This window comes from Peromyscus maniculatus, chromosome 3 (assembly GCF_049852395.1).
Source record: "Peromyscus maniculatus bairdii isolate BWxNUB_F1_BW_parent chromosome 3, HU_Pman_BW_mat_3.1, whole genome shotgun sequence".
Taxonomy (NCBI): domain Eukaryota; kingdom Metazoa; phylum Chordata; class Mammalia; order Rodentia; family Cricetidae; genus Peromyscus; species Peromyscus maniculatus.
Genome location: NC_134854.1, coordinates 167,397,662 through 167,414,448, shown reverse-complemented (window position 1 = coordinate 167,414,448; position 16,787 = coordinate 167,397,662). Strand labels below are relative to the sequence as shown.

The window sequence follows — 16,787 nt, the reverse complement described above, 5'->3', positions numbered from 1 at the left end:
AAGCACGTGTGTTGGAGCTGGCTGAAGTAATATCAGTGTGAAGTGGACTTACTCATAGAGCCATGCATCACTTACAGTCTTGGCGAACACAAGTTGCAACATAAGACCACCCTCTCCCTAACAGTCACAAGAACTTCTGATCCTGGACAGGCATGAGAGAAAAGCTAACATCAAGAAAAACAAATGTACACACAACTCAGTGTTACATCTAATGGGGTCACATACTCCTCCTGTGCTTCTGTCTCAATCTAAACCAAATTCTGCTGTGGATATCGCTCTGTATAAATAAACACTGATTGGCCAGTAGCCAGACAGGAAGTATAGGCAGGACTAACAGAGAGGAGAATTGAGGGAACAGGAAGACAGAGAGGGAGACTGCCTGGAGCCACCTCCAGGACAAGCAAGATGTAAGGTACCATTAAGCCAAGAGCCATGTGGCAAAGTATAGATTAATAGAAATGGGCTAAATATAAGAGTAAGAGCTAGACAATGATAGGCCTGAGCTAATGGCCAAGCAGTTTAAATAATGTAAGAGTCTGTGTGTTTATTTTATAAATGGGTTCTGGGACTGGCGGGACTTAGAGGGAGCTGGAGAGAAATTCTCCAGTTATAAAATTACTGGTTTCTATATAGGAAGAAATGGAGGCCACACAGTAGAGAAGTGAGAGCTGGAGTTAGAGGCTCACAAACACTGCTCCTTCTAACTCAAGCACCTTGACAAGTTCCCTTCTCACACTAGGATAGCTTGTTAGATCATGAACTCATCAGGGGAACAATCATACTTCACATGTGCCACAGCTCTGACAGAGGTGGATGCCGCTGACTATGGCTGGCTGAAAAGACACCTCAGACTGGCTATGGTCTGCAGAGTCAGTCACTCTCTGAGACCCTCACCAAAACCCTAACCCATCAAGACTACAAAATGTCCAGCAAGAGTTAAGAGTGTGATGCCTTAAATGACAATGTGCAAAATGATCCTGCTTCCCCCTCTGAATTCAGCTCCAATGGACTCTTGAGCCAATACAAGTAAACAAGTGAGTGTATTCCTGATAATACAAAATTAACTTCACTATTTGAGCCACTCAGTCCCAACAACGTGGATCTGAGCCCCACACTGGGCGCCACTTATTACGATCAATCCACATGAGTCTATTAAATGGGTAACAGAATTTATTAAGCTATGAATTGAGGAAATACACTCACGATTACAGAATGGAGTAGACAGCTGAAGATGTCCTCTGATCTGACCAGGATTAAATCCACTTCTCAGGCAGGAGCAGAGAGAAGGGGCATGTGACCCCTCTCCAACTCCTTATAAGAGGTCACATACAATGGCAGGAAGTACCGCCTCCTTTGGGCCATATAGCCCAAGGTCATGGGCAGAGCAAACACCACTACAAACAAGTAAAGTCTTCAATGTGGACCCTGTTGAGTGACACACCAAGGACACAGGGAAAAGTGTTTCCCTACATCTTTCCTCTGCAGCTTAAGGTTTTGGCTAGCATCCCACATGCTTAGTCTCATAATTTTTAAAGACGAAAATTAGTACATTGTATTAGTTAGTCAGTTGACATTAGTAACAAGAGTGAGAGCGCACCACAGATAATGGCCACGGTGGCAGTGTGCACACTGGGGACACTTCTGCACCAAACTGGGACAGTAAATTTATGGGGCATGATAATATCCCCATTTCACTGCTGAGGAGGCCAACCAAGGAGTCATGGGACGAGAAAAAGTGGAGCTGAGATCTGAAGGCAGAACCCCCTCAAAACAAAGCTCTATAGCTCACATTGGTTATGAAAACTACATCCCCTAGTTCAGTAATTTTATTCAGTTACTTCCTGGCTGAAGATTCATACTTTAGAAACTGTGTTTCAAAGCTTTCTAAAGACAAAAAACAGACCTTGTAAGCTGGTTCAGAATGTACTTTCAAAGCTCCTTCTGAGCTCTAGCCCGCTGCATCAGATCCATTTTCATTTACTCACCTCCCTCATCGGGTCTTACACACCAAGTCCCCCTCTGGGATGTCCCTTTCCCAGCACTTGATCTGGTGTGCAGAGTATTGTGATAGTTTCTAGGGCAGTCCTGATACATCTCTCTCTAGAATCTCTTTTTCCTCTGCAATCCCTTTTTTGCCATACAGACAAAATGTGTCTGTGCCAAGGGACCAGCACATACACACCAGAGAGGACTTCTACCTGGCTATGCCCCAGAAGACCAATGAAAACATCTGTTCCTGCTGAATATGATGTCAAAGCATCGCAGGGAAGCAGGCATATCATTTGGCCACCAAAAGTCAACACCCCTGCTTCCAAAGAAGTCTAGTTTCACATCACTCCACAGAACCTAAATTGCTGAGTGGTCCCTGAATGACAACCTATGTCAAAAGATAGGCATAGAAATAATTACAAGGTCAAAACTGAGTATTGGGCCTTGAAAGATCATGTTACAGAGAGTTAAGGGAAGACTGTCCATGGATCTCTGTAGCCTTGAGATAGCTAACCTCATGGGGTTTGAAGTTTCACACAGAGAGGAAAGAAGAGCACACATCCTCACAAATAGCTTAGCAGTTAAGAGTACATACTGCTCTTGCAGAAAACCTGAGTTGGATATCTAGTACCCATATTAGAAGGCTCACAACAGCTTGTATCTCTAACTCTAGGGAATCCAACACCCCCTTCCAACCACCATAGGCACTGTACACACATGCACATACTTCTCCTCACCCATAAATATACACAAAATGAAAATGAAAAATAAGGAGCTGGAGAGATGGCTCAGCAGTTAAGAGCACTGACTGCTTTTCCAGAGGACCCAGGTTTGATTCCTAGAACCCACATGTTGGTTTACAACTATCTATACGCCCAGGTCCAGGGATCCAATACTCTCTTCTGGCTTCCCCAGACACCAGGATCTCAAATTGTGGACACACAAAATAAAATCTTTTTAAAAAAAAGTCATATGTATATACAACATTAAAAACAAACTGAATACAACCTAAGTGCCCTGCAACTACATAATTAGATACCACCAGAGCAAGAAATCAAGAAGGTAAACCACATTTAATAACAAGAGAATTTCACATACACACTGAGCCAAGTGAGCCACACACATAGGAATATACACTGCAGGATTCTAGTCACAGATTTTAAAGGCAAGTAAAACTACCCAAAGACACCAGAAGTCAGGACACAGTTATTCTTGGGAATGCAAGGGCAGGAGACCCGCAGCACCAGTGATTGTTAACGGAGATGCTGCTCACTCAAATGGGTTCACCTGTGACACCGTGAGGACATGTGCTTGGTCTCTGTGTATGTGTGAAACTTCGAGCCCTCGGGAGGTCAGCTTCTCAAGGCCACAGAGATCCAGGGACAGTCACCTCTTAACTCTAACACAGAATAATGTTTCTCTTTCCTTCCTCCCTCCCTCCCTCTCTTCCTTCCTGTCAGGGTTTAAAAGGAGCAGAATCACATTTCTATTAAGATCACAACCCAGAAAACACCAGTGTCCTGCCACCACCATGACAGGAATGGCATTCTATCACTACTGAGCATATGGCAGTCAAAGAGAGATGATAGTGCTATGTCCACATTCACCATCCAGATAACTGACAGTACACTCTGACCCTCAGCATCCTCCCTTCTCTTAGCCACTGAAATATCTACTACTTACTAGTCATTAACTACCTGGTGATGAGGTAACAGGGACAGAGAAGTGTTTGGCATAAGGTAAAAATAAAGGAGAAGAACTTACAAAGTAAGTCTGAACAAGTCAATCCAATGCTTACCACCTAGCAGAAGTTCAGCAACAGTATTTATTACCACTTGGCAAGAGGAATGGGGAGAAAGGAGACCAGTAAGCCACATGAAAACGCTTCCTCAGCTTGCGGGGTCACCGAAGGGTCAACAAGCCTCACTCCTGTGGACAAGTCAACACAGGGCAGGAAGGCAAAGGGCAACAAAGCACCAGAGAAGGAAGAAGGTGGTGCCTTTGATATGCTACCAGGCCTGTGTTTTCCTGCTGGATACCAGATGAAGACTGGCTCCCTGACAGCGGGGAGACATGTCTAAGCCTGCACAGCCCATTTTTGTCATGCTGCTCTTAGAGTTTAGAAGCCTATAAGGAGGGGGTGTGCTGTGAGTTCTAGGATGTGATGTGTAGACTGCTAACTACAGGTATAAAGACGTCAGAAATGAACATCTATGGAGTAAGCCTACTCACTTTAAAAAAACGGATTCAACGCTGATTTTTCTCAGCTCTTCTAATCTTGCATGTCCTTAGCAAACTGATCCATAGAGGTTCTGTACTGAAAAGAAATAAAAATCATGTTAAAACAAATTTCAAATCATAGCACAGCAGAAAAAAGGGCTTAGATGGTAAACCGTTATATAAACAAAGCACATCAAGCTAATACCACAGGAGCTATAAAAAAACAAGAAAATCTGTATGAAGACTGCGAAAACCATCACCATTCATTTTTATAACCAAAGTACTCAGCACTATGTTAGTTACAATACATACATTTGTTAGTCTTTATCTGCCCAGCTATTGGTTCCAGGACCCCTGCTAGATACCAGGATCTCAGGATGCTCAAGTCCCTTATATAAAAGGGTCCAGAATTTGTGTATGGTCCAAGCTCACCGTTCTGTATATGTCAAATCATGTCTAGGTTATCTATAATGCTTATTACTGTGTAAACATTATGTAAGCTGTTGTACTGTTTAGAACACAGCCTCTGAAACCATAGGTTGATACCTGATATAGGATCACATAACTGAATGTAGAGTCATGAAAAATGTGGCAGCAAAAAAAAGTTTCAGAATGCACAATGATCAAAAGCCAATTCAAATTCAAACATAACAAATTTAAGTGTTTCTGGCAGTTCATGCATGCTGTGTGACCTCGACAAAGAATGCACAGCTCACTCTTTGAGCCAAACACGCCCTCACACTATGGCATACCTGTAAGCATGGATTGAGACACCTCAGCTCAGGTTCAGGATTTTTTTTAATAAAATCAATTTATTCTAATTAACATACACACAAACCCATGGCTGGTTTAAGGAAGCCACTCAAGCACATGCCCACCTTCAAACTCTATGCATCTCAGTGAACTTCTACAGAGTTAGAATGGCCAGTCCAAAGCCATGGAGTTTAGGGTTTTACACTTTCACTGTTAATTACACACTTATTTACTTAATATAAATTAAGAATTTTAGGTCAAGAAAGCAGTTTGGAAACACAAGCACCTTGATGTAATTCACTTTTCTGTCTTCCTCTGTGTATGTTTTGTTGATGTAGTTCAACAGTCTTTTACAATAAAAAGTTTCCTTTAAAAGATTAAAGTTGCCGGTCAGTGGTGGAGCACACCTTTAATCCCAGCACTCGGGAGACAGAGCCAGGCAGATCTCTGTGAGTTCGAGGCCAGCCTGGTCTACAGAGTGAGTTCCAGGACAGGTACCAAAACTACACAGAGAAACCCTGTCTAGAAAAAAAAAGATTAAAGTTTAAAAAGACTATTGTATGCTATGAACCAAAGAGATTTTGCCACACATACAAAGCTTTCTGTTCTTGTAGAAGCATAATGGCTTAGTTATGAAAACAAAGACCTTAATATCTTCTTACCACCATTCCTCAGCACAGAAGTAGCAAAATAGTATCTTTGTATTGTGCTAGAATGTTTGTTTTTTTTAATTTCTGTTTGAATTGCTTGCTTTTCATTTTTTAACTGTTAAAATAAATTTTGATAGGATTAGAACACAATTTTCAAGTTTTTCTTAAATAGCTCTAAACATACTTCCACTGTTATTTCACACATTTATGCATAGTAGCATTCTCAGCACTGAAGATTATAAAGTCATAATATTCTCGAGAAGCAGAAACAGAAGGGTCACAAGTTCAATGCCAGCCTGTGCTACTTCACAAGGTTCAGGCATCCTGGGATGAGTGAGATCATCTCTGAAAATAAAATACTAATCAACTGAAAATGTTAAGGTGCTCAATGTCCTACAATGTCAAATATTCAGCCATCCATTTTTAATCATTAATATACACAAAGAATCTCTTTGAAACGTATTTTTGATTCGTTTTTTGATTCCTCAACAGTAGACACTTGACTTGTATACCTACTTTATGCGCCTATATCACAGGTCATGCAAAACTTTCTCAGGTGGAAATAGGTGACACGTGGGAAGTTTAAGAAGCCCTGATTTAGGGAGTAATGGCAAGAGGGAAATTCATACAGGTTGGCGACAGATGTAATCGCCTCAAATACGTTCTATCCAATCCTGCTGAATCCACTTGGTTGAGTCCTACAGATATGGAGTCAGATGTACATAGGTGTCAAGGTAAAAAGAACCAAGAGATGCCTGCAAGTGAAGGCTTCTTTACCAAGAAGAACAGAGTGGACAACACGTGACAACATGCAAGTTTTAAGACTTGCCCTCCAAATACTCTTAAATACTGCATACATAAGGAAAACAAATCACTCCCATTAGTGTGTATGGGAACAACAGCCCCCACAAGACACATGCTGACACAGTAGCCTCAGGGTCCAAATCCAGCAGGGAAGCCAAAATCAGCTCCAGCTGAAGGTATTTATCTATGTACTCTTTTCCTCGGCTCCTCCTCTTCATAAGAGCTCCAAAGGAACAGGTATTTAACACTGAAACAGAACGCTTTGCTGGCACGGACATTTTAGGCATGAATGGAGGTGTAGATGGTCTTTAAGGAATTTCTCACACCCCATGAAGTCACATCAGGAAAGCATCTGTCTGTTTTGCTTTTCCAAAAGTTAGCTTCATAGACACACTTTATAGACACACATAGACAATTAGTGATGTTCATAAAGATAAGCCTTGCTTTCAGATTAAGCTGCACTCCAAAATTGAAGTTTACCTGATAACCATTTTTCTCTTTTTAAAATGTTTATATTTATTTATTTAGTGTGTGTGTGTGTGTGTGTGTGTGTGTGTGTGTGTGTGTGTGTAGGCCAGAAGATGATGTCAGGTCCCCTGGAGCTGGAGTTCTAGGAGGTTGTGAACTGCCTGAGGTGGGTTGCAGGAACTAAGGAGTCCTCTGCAACAGTGGTTTGAACTCTTACCCACTGAAACGTCTCAGTCCCAATAAATCACTTTCAGAGTGACCCTCTAGAGTGCCCAGCTGATAGGTGCTTCTGAGAACAGAGGCAGGGGCCAGCAGCTGTGTGACAGCGCGCAGAACAATTTTACCTTCATATATATATATAGTTAGTTATAGTTATAGTTAAACTCCTTCCACAACTTAGTTAAAAGTGACTTATTGAGTGGCTTATGAGAAGACTGAAAAAAAAAATCAGTGTAAATTGTTGTAGAAATTTGATCCATTTAGCCAATGGTATTGGGGTGACTAGCCCTTATGGGCGTGGTCTTCTCTGGGTACATGACCAGAGAAGAATTGAGGAGGAGGGTGCACTTTCTTGGACATGGAAGGTTTCCTGACTTATAATTACAATAACTGCGAAGTGCAGAAACCCCTTTAAAGGGAAGAAGCAACAAAAGCAAACAATAATGACCATTTCAACCAGTATGAAAAACCCAATGAGCCAACACACACAGAGGACTGAAACACAAAATCTAATCTCCTCCAGTCCTCTCTCTCCTTGTTAAAAGACTGGCACTGGGGGAAGAACCAGGGCCCCAGCTCTTACTAGGCCAACACTCCACACTGAGCTGCAGCCTCAGCCCAACCACCATCTCTAACGGATCCTTTCCGGGAAAGTATGAGTTCCAGCCTGGACCCCAGAACCCAAGACAGCCCAGGGCTAGACCGGCTCACTCTTCCTACTCAGCCCATCATTGCTGGCTACAAGAACAAGCAGAAGGCCTCCAAAACTGGGGGGGGCGGGGAGCTTTTTCCTTTATAACTTACTCAGTCTCAAGTATTTTATTACAATACCACAAAAATGCATGATGGGAAAACCAGGGGGCTGTGACAAAGAATAAGACATAATGAGTTCCCTAAGTCAATCACTTCCTGGGTCCCACCACCACACCAGCGACCTCTCTGCTGGACATAAGGCAAGGGTTCTGATAGAATTCTTTGAAGACAAGAAATAAATACCCATGTTCTATAACACCCACTTTAAACCATCAAAAATGTAAACGGGGCCACAAGAAAGCTAAGCACAGCCTGAACGTGCTCCTGAGAACTTCTCTCTGGATTACTAGGAACAGTGGTTTTCTAATGTGGCCCTCAGCACAAAGCTCTGATTATCTCGCCCAAGCAGGACTGAATACATAAAAACATTGATAAACACTAATCATTAGGTTTTTGAGTCTTCATCGTAGGCCCTGTTTCCCTGAGTCAAAGATGGTCTTTGTTATGTAGTCTCAATGGAATGCAGTGGACGTTAGTCACTTCCTCAGAAACAGACCCAGACTATAAATACAAACTCAGCAACACAGTCAGCCACTCACAGAAAGGCCCACTGGCAACTTTAATTTAAAAACAAGAGCTCACTATTAAACTGAAAAATAAGAAATAAAAAATCCAAACCCATATAAACAGCATGCCTAGAAGAAAAACCCTCAATGTGCCAACAAGCACAAATACAAACAGCTTTTTATTTGCCTCACAAACCCTTTCTATATAGAGATTATAGAAGAAAACAGTCTGTATTTGTGTCCATCGAATAAAACAAACCCTGATCCTTTCTACAACCTCAGGTTCAAATTCGAATAAAATGCTCCCAGCCTTTAAATAAGTGACTTCTGTGTCACCCTCAAAAGGACACATTCATGACTGCTCCAAAGTCTGGCCATCCTGAGAGCCACACGCTAAGTGAAGCTACTATTGTAACCGTATTTCAAGCTCCAGGGTGGATGGAATCAGACATGACTAAAGTGTCCAGGGCAAGGGTGTGTTCATAACCAAACATGGCTTGACATCTATTTTGGTAAATAAAATTTTGCTTGGAATACAATTATGTCCATGGGTCTACATACTGTCCATAGTTGCTGCCTGCAAGATGAAATGCCAGAACTGAATGATACCAACAGAGATTGTAAGATCCCCAGAGTATAAGCTGTTTAATATCTGGCCCTTTAAGAAAAGGTTTGCCCCTCCTTGAAAAAGTAATACCAATCCTAGCTCAGTGGCAATGCCTGACATCTTCCTAACCCGTTTAACCTTTAGCTGCTTTATCAACATCATTTATGATACACTAATTACTAATATTTACTGGGAAAGTAAATGCCAGATACTGAGAGCTTTATCTTTAGTAAACACACACAAAAAAAAAATAGTCAATTAGACAAAAACTTCATGTGGGAGGTAAATTAGATCAAGAACTGGGGCAGAAGGATTAAGTAACCTGTCCAAAAGCCGGAACCAGGTTCAAACGCTACACCTTGGGCTTCATTCTACAGCACTTAAAACGAGCTGGAGACCGAGAACAACTCTGCCTGCAGAGGAACCAGGGATGTGCAGGTGGAGGGAGTGGAGGGGGGAGGAGCTTCTCAAATTCCCTCCAGTTATTTGGAACCTCACCAACCTCTTTTCAGGACAAAAGGGCACTAGGTCACATGGAGATGACACATTTCCTCCAGAAATCCCAGAGAAGGCAGGAAGCGTGGGGAAGATTCAGTAAGAGGGCTTCTTCCTGTGCACGGATGGGTCATGAGGAACGGTTTTTGATGATTTCTGTCAGTGTTTGCTCCACCTCTCCCAGGTGGAAGCCTCACAGGAAGGATACAGCCAGATGGGTACAAATCTGGAAAATGTCTGGGCTTCCTGGAGAGTGCTCGCATGCTAAGGTCCATGTTGGTCAGTTAGCTTGATTCTTTGACTACTTGTGACAGTCAAGACTATGGTAGCTTTTATGTTCCTAATACCTAAAGATTAGGTCTAACCATAGCATCAGAAAGGACTTAAACCTGCCGGGAAGTCCCATTTATATTATTTTAAATATCCAATTAAGAGGGACACTTTATTGTATTGATGTAACACTTAGAACTAATAAGCCTTTTGAGATTTGGTTGTATTTTATATGGCTTGTCTAACATTAGATTAATGTCATTATAGCATAGAGATTAAGAATATGAGCTGGTTCCGGCTTTTGGACCTCACTTCTTGTTTCTGGTCTCTCACACCTACGATGCCCTGCTTTTCCTGTAGCCTGTCACATCTGTTCCTTCCTCTGAGGCAAGGCTCATTCTGCAGCTTTCACTGGATACCATTTTCTCACCTCACACTAAGCACAGTGTCTGCACTCAAGCCTGTGTAGTGTTAACGAGTGTTTCTTTCCCTGAAGATTCTTACAACAGAGGAGGAGGTGGGTAACAGACTAAATCAAAGCTATACATGAGAGGATCAAGATTTCACAGGCTACTGACTAGCAAATTGAGAGAGAGTTACCTAGACTGAACCTTAAAGAAAGGGGTGGGGGCTGAATGGTTGTTTCTAAAGGTGGAAGAGTAACACACAGGATAAAGATTTATGTCACAGATTCCAGAGCAAAGACAGCCCTGAGTCCAAAATCCTGGAAACCTGCGGCTCTAACAGTGTGTGTAGGAATTCAGATCAAATACACTAGGCTGGTGTCTAACCCAGTTCAAACCACACTGGGAGTGGGTTCTTAAGTCTTGTGTAAATCACAACACCTTGCATCTGGTCTCAGTGCGAATGGCAGTGATTCTTTCTCCCATCCACTCTCTAGGAGATTTCTTCACACACTGACTTCGCGCTCTAAATATTCCCATAGTCTATATGATTCTCAGGAAGATTTTGTTAGCAGGCTGTAGATTTTCTCAGAAAGACCACTTGGCATTTTCAAACTTTTGGTTCAGGGTCCTCGGCAAGCAGTGCTAAGTTGAGCTGCGAAGCAAATTTCAGTCACAAACTGGCATTGTGTGGCTAGTTACATCGGGACCCCTCCGGGGCTCTGTGACTAGTTACATGGGGACCCTCCAGGGCTCTGTGACTAGTTACATGGGGACCCTTCCAGGGCTCTGTGACTAGTCACATGGGGACCCTCCAGGGCTCTGTGACTAGTCACATGGGGACCCTCCAGGGCTCTGTGACTAGTTACATGGGGACCCTCCAGGGCTCTGTGACTAGTTACATGGGGACCCCTCCAGGGCTCTGTGACTAGTTACATGGGGACCCTCCAGGGCTCTGTGACTAGTTACATGGGGACCCCTCCCAAGCAATGGGGCTGTGTGGCTAGTTACATGCACATCTCTCCCAAGTAACAATGTAACATCTCTGTATTCCAACATAGCTTTGTTTCCTGCCTATCTAGTAACTTTTAAGAGCAGACTTAAAAACTATTTCTTCATAGGACATCAGAAAACCAATAACAAAAGCTAGCAATGAAACTGAAGATCAAGTGGAGTAGGACAAGAAAATCATGGTCTCTAGCTTCAAAAACAAACAAAAAACAAAAACATTTGAACTAGAGAGAGCTCAGCAGTTAAGAACTCTGGCTGCTCTTCCAGAGGACCTGGGTTCAATTCTCAGCACCCATAGGGCAACTTGCAACTATCTGTAACACCCTCTTCTGGCCTCTGTGAACACTGCACACAAGTGGTGCACAGACACATAAAAGCAAACAGCCATACACATAAAATAAATAATTTTAAAAACCACAACACTGAAGAGAGGAGGAAATCAGATGTTCAGATGTTATAGTGCATGTTTAAGTCTGAAGCTAGATGAAGGACTTGGATTCTTCCCTCTGGCTTTTAAGGGGCTCAGTGTACAGGTTCTTGTATGTCACTATAGTACAAGCACTGAGCTTTAAAACCAGGGGAATAGCGCTGGGCATGGTGGCGCACACCTTGAATGCCAGCACTAGAAGGCGAAGGCAAGCAGATCTCTGTGAGTTTGAGGCCAGTCTGGTCTACATAGAGAGTTCCAGGACAGCCAGAGCTACACAGAGAAACCCTGTCTCATATAGATAGATGATAGATAGATAGATAGATAGATAGATAGATAGATAGATAGATAGATAGATAGATAGATAGATAGATGATAGATAGATAAGATACATACATACATACATACATACATACATACATACATACATACATACATTCAGGAGAATAAATAACCTGACAGCAATATCTGAGGTCCTTGGTTAACCCACTTCTCCTGCTAAATTAATAGCCCCTATAGTCCCTATAGTTTCCCAAAGATTCCAGAGTATTTGCATTTGCTCTGGGTACATAAAAAAAGCCCACATGTTTTTAAATCATCATGCTGCTTCGTAATCATTTGTGTTTGTGGGGAGAAGACTTTCCAAGACACTGCCACCTACACCCAAGACATTCTGCAGAGTAAGCTCTTATGCTGTGGGATATCTTTCTGTATGCTGTGAATATGTGTGGCCCCCATTAGATAATGAATAAAGCTGCTTTGGCCTACGGCAAGAAAGCTTACAGCCAGGCAGGAAATGCAAGCAGAGATCCTGAGAGAAGGGCAGAATCAACAGAGACGCCAGCCGCAGCCAAAGAAGCAACAAGATGCCAGCAGACCAGAAACCCCATAGCCACATGACAACATATAGATTAATAGGAATGGATTAATTTAAGATGAAAGAGCTAGCTAGCAAGAAGCTGAAGCCATAGGTCATACAGTTTGTAATTGATATAAGCCTCTGAGTGATTATTTTATAAGTGACTACAGGACCTCAGGTGAGAGAGACTCATCTAGACCACACTTCCGGCTACATTCTTTCACCAAATCATTAGTTAACTTGCTTCTGCAAACATGACTCACAAAATATGAAGTTAAAACACTCAGGTCCTTAGGCACTATGACGTTCACATAGCTAACGCATTAGTAAAGTCAGTGACCTCAGCTCACTACTATGTTACACTCACCACGTCAGGAGAACTCCACAAACCAGCAGACCAATCCCAGTGAGGTCCCACAGGTCTGGAAAGGGTCAGCCTGTTCTGAATGTCATTGCTGCTGACCCAACAAACAGTCCAGACTCCTCCCTCAAATCCTGCTTCCATGAAAGCATGTAAATTTTGCAAACCTCAAGAGACTCCATCACAATTCTAAGGAGGATATAGGCTAAAACATTTCCTACTCAAGTGCCCCAATTATTAATTAAGGAACTAACAAAATACATGGGACGAGTTACAAGCCACCTCTAACATGAAAGCCTTTACCACCAAAAACGGTTAGCCCACTTTTTGAAACCATACCAATCAAGGCCAACACCAAAGCTCTTCTCACCTTCTCCATCTCTCTACCTCTTCATTTTAGCACAAGACAAATTATTAAATGCTTGTATAGTACAGTAAATTGAAAACTGGCAAAGGTTACCAAAAGTCTTAAATATGTAATAACCTTGACTCACATAAAGCTTAAAGTTGGACAAATGATGAAGATGGGTGCATATATTTTTCACAATGATGTTATTTATATGAAAAGATGGAAAGAATTTATATGTAAAACCTATCCATTAATTTTGGTTTGGTTTTTTAACAAAAGGTCTCACATAGGCCAGGCTAGCCTCAAACTCATTATGTATTGGTAGTTGGCCTTGAACTCTTGATCTTTCCTCTCCAGCCTCCCAAGTGCTGGGATTATGGGTTTAAATCTCCATCTCTCTACCTCTTATGGGTGTAAATCCTAGGTCTTACTTACAAGCCACCTCTTAGGAGATTAGACAGGTCCAGGGGAGTTATCAACAGTTCAGGACACAGAAGGTAGATGAGTTACACACCTCTTCTTGTCATATAAACAAGGGAGGAATCATGTGCTTTGTCTCACAGTTTTGGGTGTCAGTTCATCGTGTCAGGGAAGGTGTCATTTCATGGTGGCCAGGAAGGAGCCCTCAGGGCAGGATAAGTGTCCAAGGAATCTATTTCCTCCAACAGGTCTTCCCTTCTACTTTCCACAAAGCAGTCACCCTCCCAGCTGGCCTTGAGCCAGTTATGTGCCCAGGTGTAGGAGCACACGAGCTGTTATTGCTGTAATTTCACCAGACTGACTCCACAAAGCAGAAGCATGACTTAAAGGAACCAGGATCAGAAGTACACGCGACCATAAGAAACTGACATCACAAAACTGTGACTGCCACACATCATGCACACATACATGAGAATAATAATAAAACAATATAAATTAACTTCCTCAGCGATGAGCAACTCCAAAAACAAGCACATAAATAAACTGAACTTTTTTTTTTAAGATTACTCTATTATAATGTGAAAATAGGACTGGGGAGAAGGCCATGAGGGTCAGAGTCCAGACCTCTAGGACCCATAGAAAATGTCAGGCAAAAGTGGTGGCTGCTTGTAATCCTAGCCTTGAGAGGCAAGAGATGGGATCTACAGAGTAAGCTATTTAGGATGACTAGCCAATTGGTGACCTCTGGGCTTGATTGAGAGGTCCTGTCTCAGTGAATAAGGTGGAAGAGTAATGGAGAATGACTCCTGATATCAACTTCAGGCCCATGTACACACACAAACACACACACACACACCACACACACACACACACACACACACACACACACACACACACACACATAAACACACACACAAAGAGATAATGTGTACCCATGCACACATGCAAGCGTGCACACATATATATGTGTACCCATACATACATGCAAGCATGCACACCACACATGCAAACATGCATACATACACAAGTATATGTGAAAATGGAAAAAAATAAAAAGGTGGAAATAGAATTCTAAAAACAAGAAAGCACACACAGTTGTATTATTCTCACTAAAACTGCTATCAACTGACAGAAAAAGCAAAGTGAAAAATATTAAAAGCTGAAAACATTTATTTTTTGTACTATTATAGAATCCAGTTTCTGTCCTACATGACACTTTTGAACAAAACCAGCCCTGCTGTAGGATAACTTACTGTAGTCAGAAGTTTTCCTTATCCTACCTGGTCCTGCAGCCACTCAGACCCAAATAAACACACAGAGGCTTATATTAATTAAGAATTGCATGGTTTTGGCCTACGGCTCAAGCTTCTTGCTAGTTAGCTCTTACAACTAAACTCAGCCCATTTCTATTAATCTATATGTCACCATGTGTTCCATGGCTTCACCTGTGTGCCATTACATACAGTTCCTTGGACAGCGGGATGGCGTCTCCTTCCTCTCCTTTCTCCTTTCACTATCTCCCTTGGATTTTCCTGCCTGACTCCATCCTGCCCTGCCATAGGCCAATGAAGCTTTATTTATCAGCCAATCAGAGCAACACATATTTAAAGCATACAGAGAGACACTTCACAGCAACATATCCTCCATGGTTTGCAAACGGCTGTCCCTGGATACAGTTATGGAACTGATCTTTGATAAATTCAAGTTGGGGACAAGGAAGTTTTTTCTTTGACCAAGTGCTTGTCATGTGCCAAGTATGGCATTCAGAAGAAGAAAAAAACTTCATGAATTCTAATCTGCTGAGTTAGAAGGAAACAAAAAATTCAATGGTCTTATGTTTTAATTATTAGTAACATGAATTTCTAATTAAAACTTATATTCAGTACCTACCACCACTTCATTATACTCTGTACTGGGTATAAAATTTTAAAAGAACAGAATCTTTCTAGGAAGAGACTTAGAAAAGAGGTTTATAAATGTTCTGCAAAGTAAACTAATGCATTACCAAGACACATGTCATAGAGGAAGCACAGATGAAAAGCTGAGAAAGCCAAAATGGAATAGTAGCTCACAACTAAAGGTAGTTAAAGGGCTACTAAAGAAGGGATGATGGGTAGATGGAATGTAAATAATGTAGAATTTCATGTAGCTAAGAGAGGGCTGGAAGAAGCAAAAAGAAAATCAGCCAAGAAGCACAGGGCTAAAGCAGAGTGTCCAGCAATAGCCATGGTTCCAGTGGGCTGGAGCTTAGAGCATCTGGAGGGGCAGTGAGAAGTATCTAGAGGGATATGTGACAACGGTGGCAAGCAAGGCAGTACACTTTGCTAACTCACAGCTCTTGGGGTAGCCTGGCCAGAGCTGGGCTTTCCATAGTGTAATATGGACACATGAGAAAGTAGAGGAAGACAAGGAGAACCACCTATATGCTAATTCCTAAGTGAAAGCCTTCAAAGGAAGTTTCAGAAGGAAAAATGTCACTCTGAAATAGTGGACGAGTCATTGAGGAGCTGGATGGGTGAGAGGGAGATGGAGTGAGCCCCATTCCAAGAAGTAGAGTTGGGCCAGGGGCAACAGCAGAAGTATAATGAACAGTGATAAAAATCTTTGAGATAAAGTATTTGGGAGACGGCAATGCAAACAAGTAAAAACAGGTGGTAAAGTTATGTTCAAAGACAAATATTCAAGTTAGTACAATCTCAGAACCTCAAGAATGAGTGTGAAGATAACAGCTTGACTTAGAGTAAGGGTTAAAGAAGTAAGTAGATCCTGGGCTGTAAAGAGAATAAGAAAAAGATAGGGTGTGGGATTAACAGAGGGAAACAGGATAAATACAATCCAAGAATGTTATAGGGGTTGATGGAAATTCACAATGAAACATACTGGTTTGCACAATTAATATATGCAAAAAATGTAAAGAAGTAAAGGCAGGGTATTGTGGAAAATGCCTGTAATCATAGCGCTTCAAAGGCCAGAGACAGAAGGATCAGGAGTTCAAGGGTAGCCTCAGTTATATAGGCATTCAAAACCTGTCTGGCTACATGAGACCCTGTCTCAATCAATCAATCAACCATCCAATGCAAACCCTCTAAATTCAGTTGGCCATGATAGAGAAAAAATGAGGTCCTGAGGACACAGGTGAGCAGCTGGGGGGCCTGGGAAAGG

General features: G+C 42.0%; 1 protein-coding gene across 37 annotated transcripts in view; it reads right to left on the bottom strand.

The window, feature by feature from the left end:
- Ppfibp1 (PPFIB scaffold protein 1) overlaps positions 1–16,787 on the bottom strand; it is a 154,639-nt gene that overhangs the window by 100,653 nt on the left and 37,199 nt on the right. For 20 of the 37 annotated variants that reach the window (XM_076568324.1, XM_076568341.1, XM_076568345.1 and 17 more), the window contains one exon: positions 4,222–4,306. The exons of 4 other annotated variants lie outside the window; for them this stretch is intronic. The gene's annotated coding sequence lies outside the window, so the exon portion shown is untranslated. Of the gene's footprint in view, positions 1–3,787; positions 3,919–4,221; positions 4,307–5,248; positions 5,433–16,787 lie in introns of those variants that run through there. 13 more of the 37 variants (XM_076568326.1, XM_076568346.1, XM_076568319.1 and 10 more) reach the window with 6 other exon arrangements.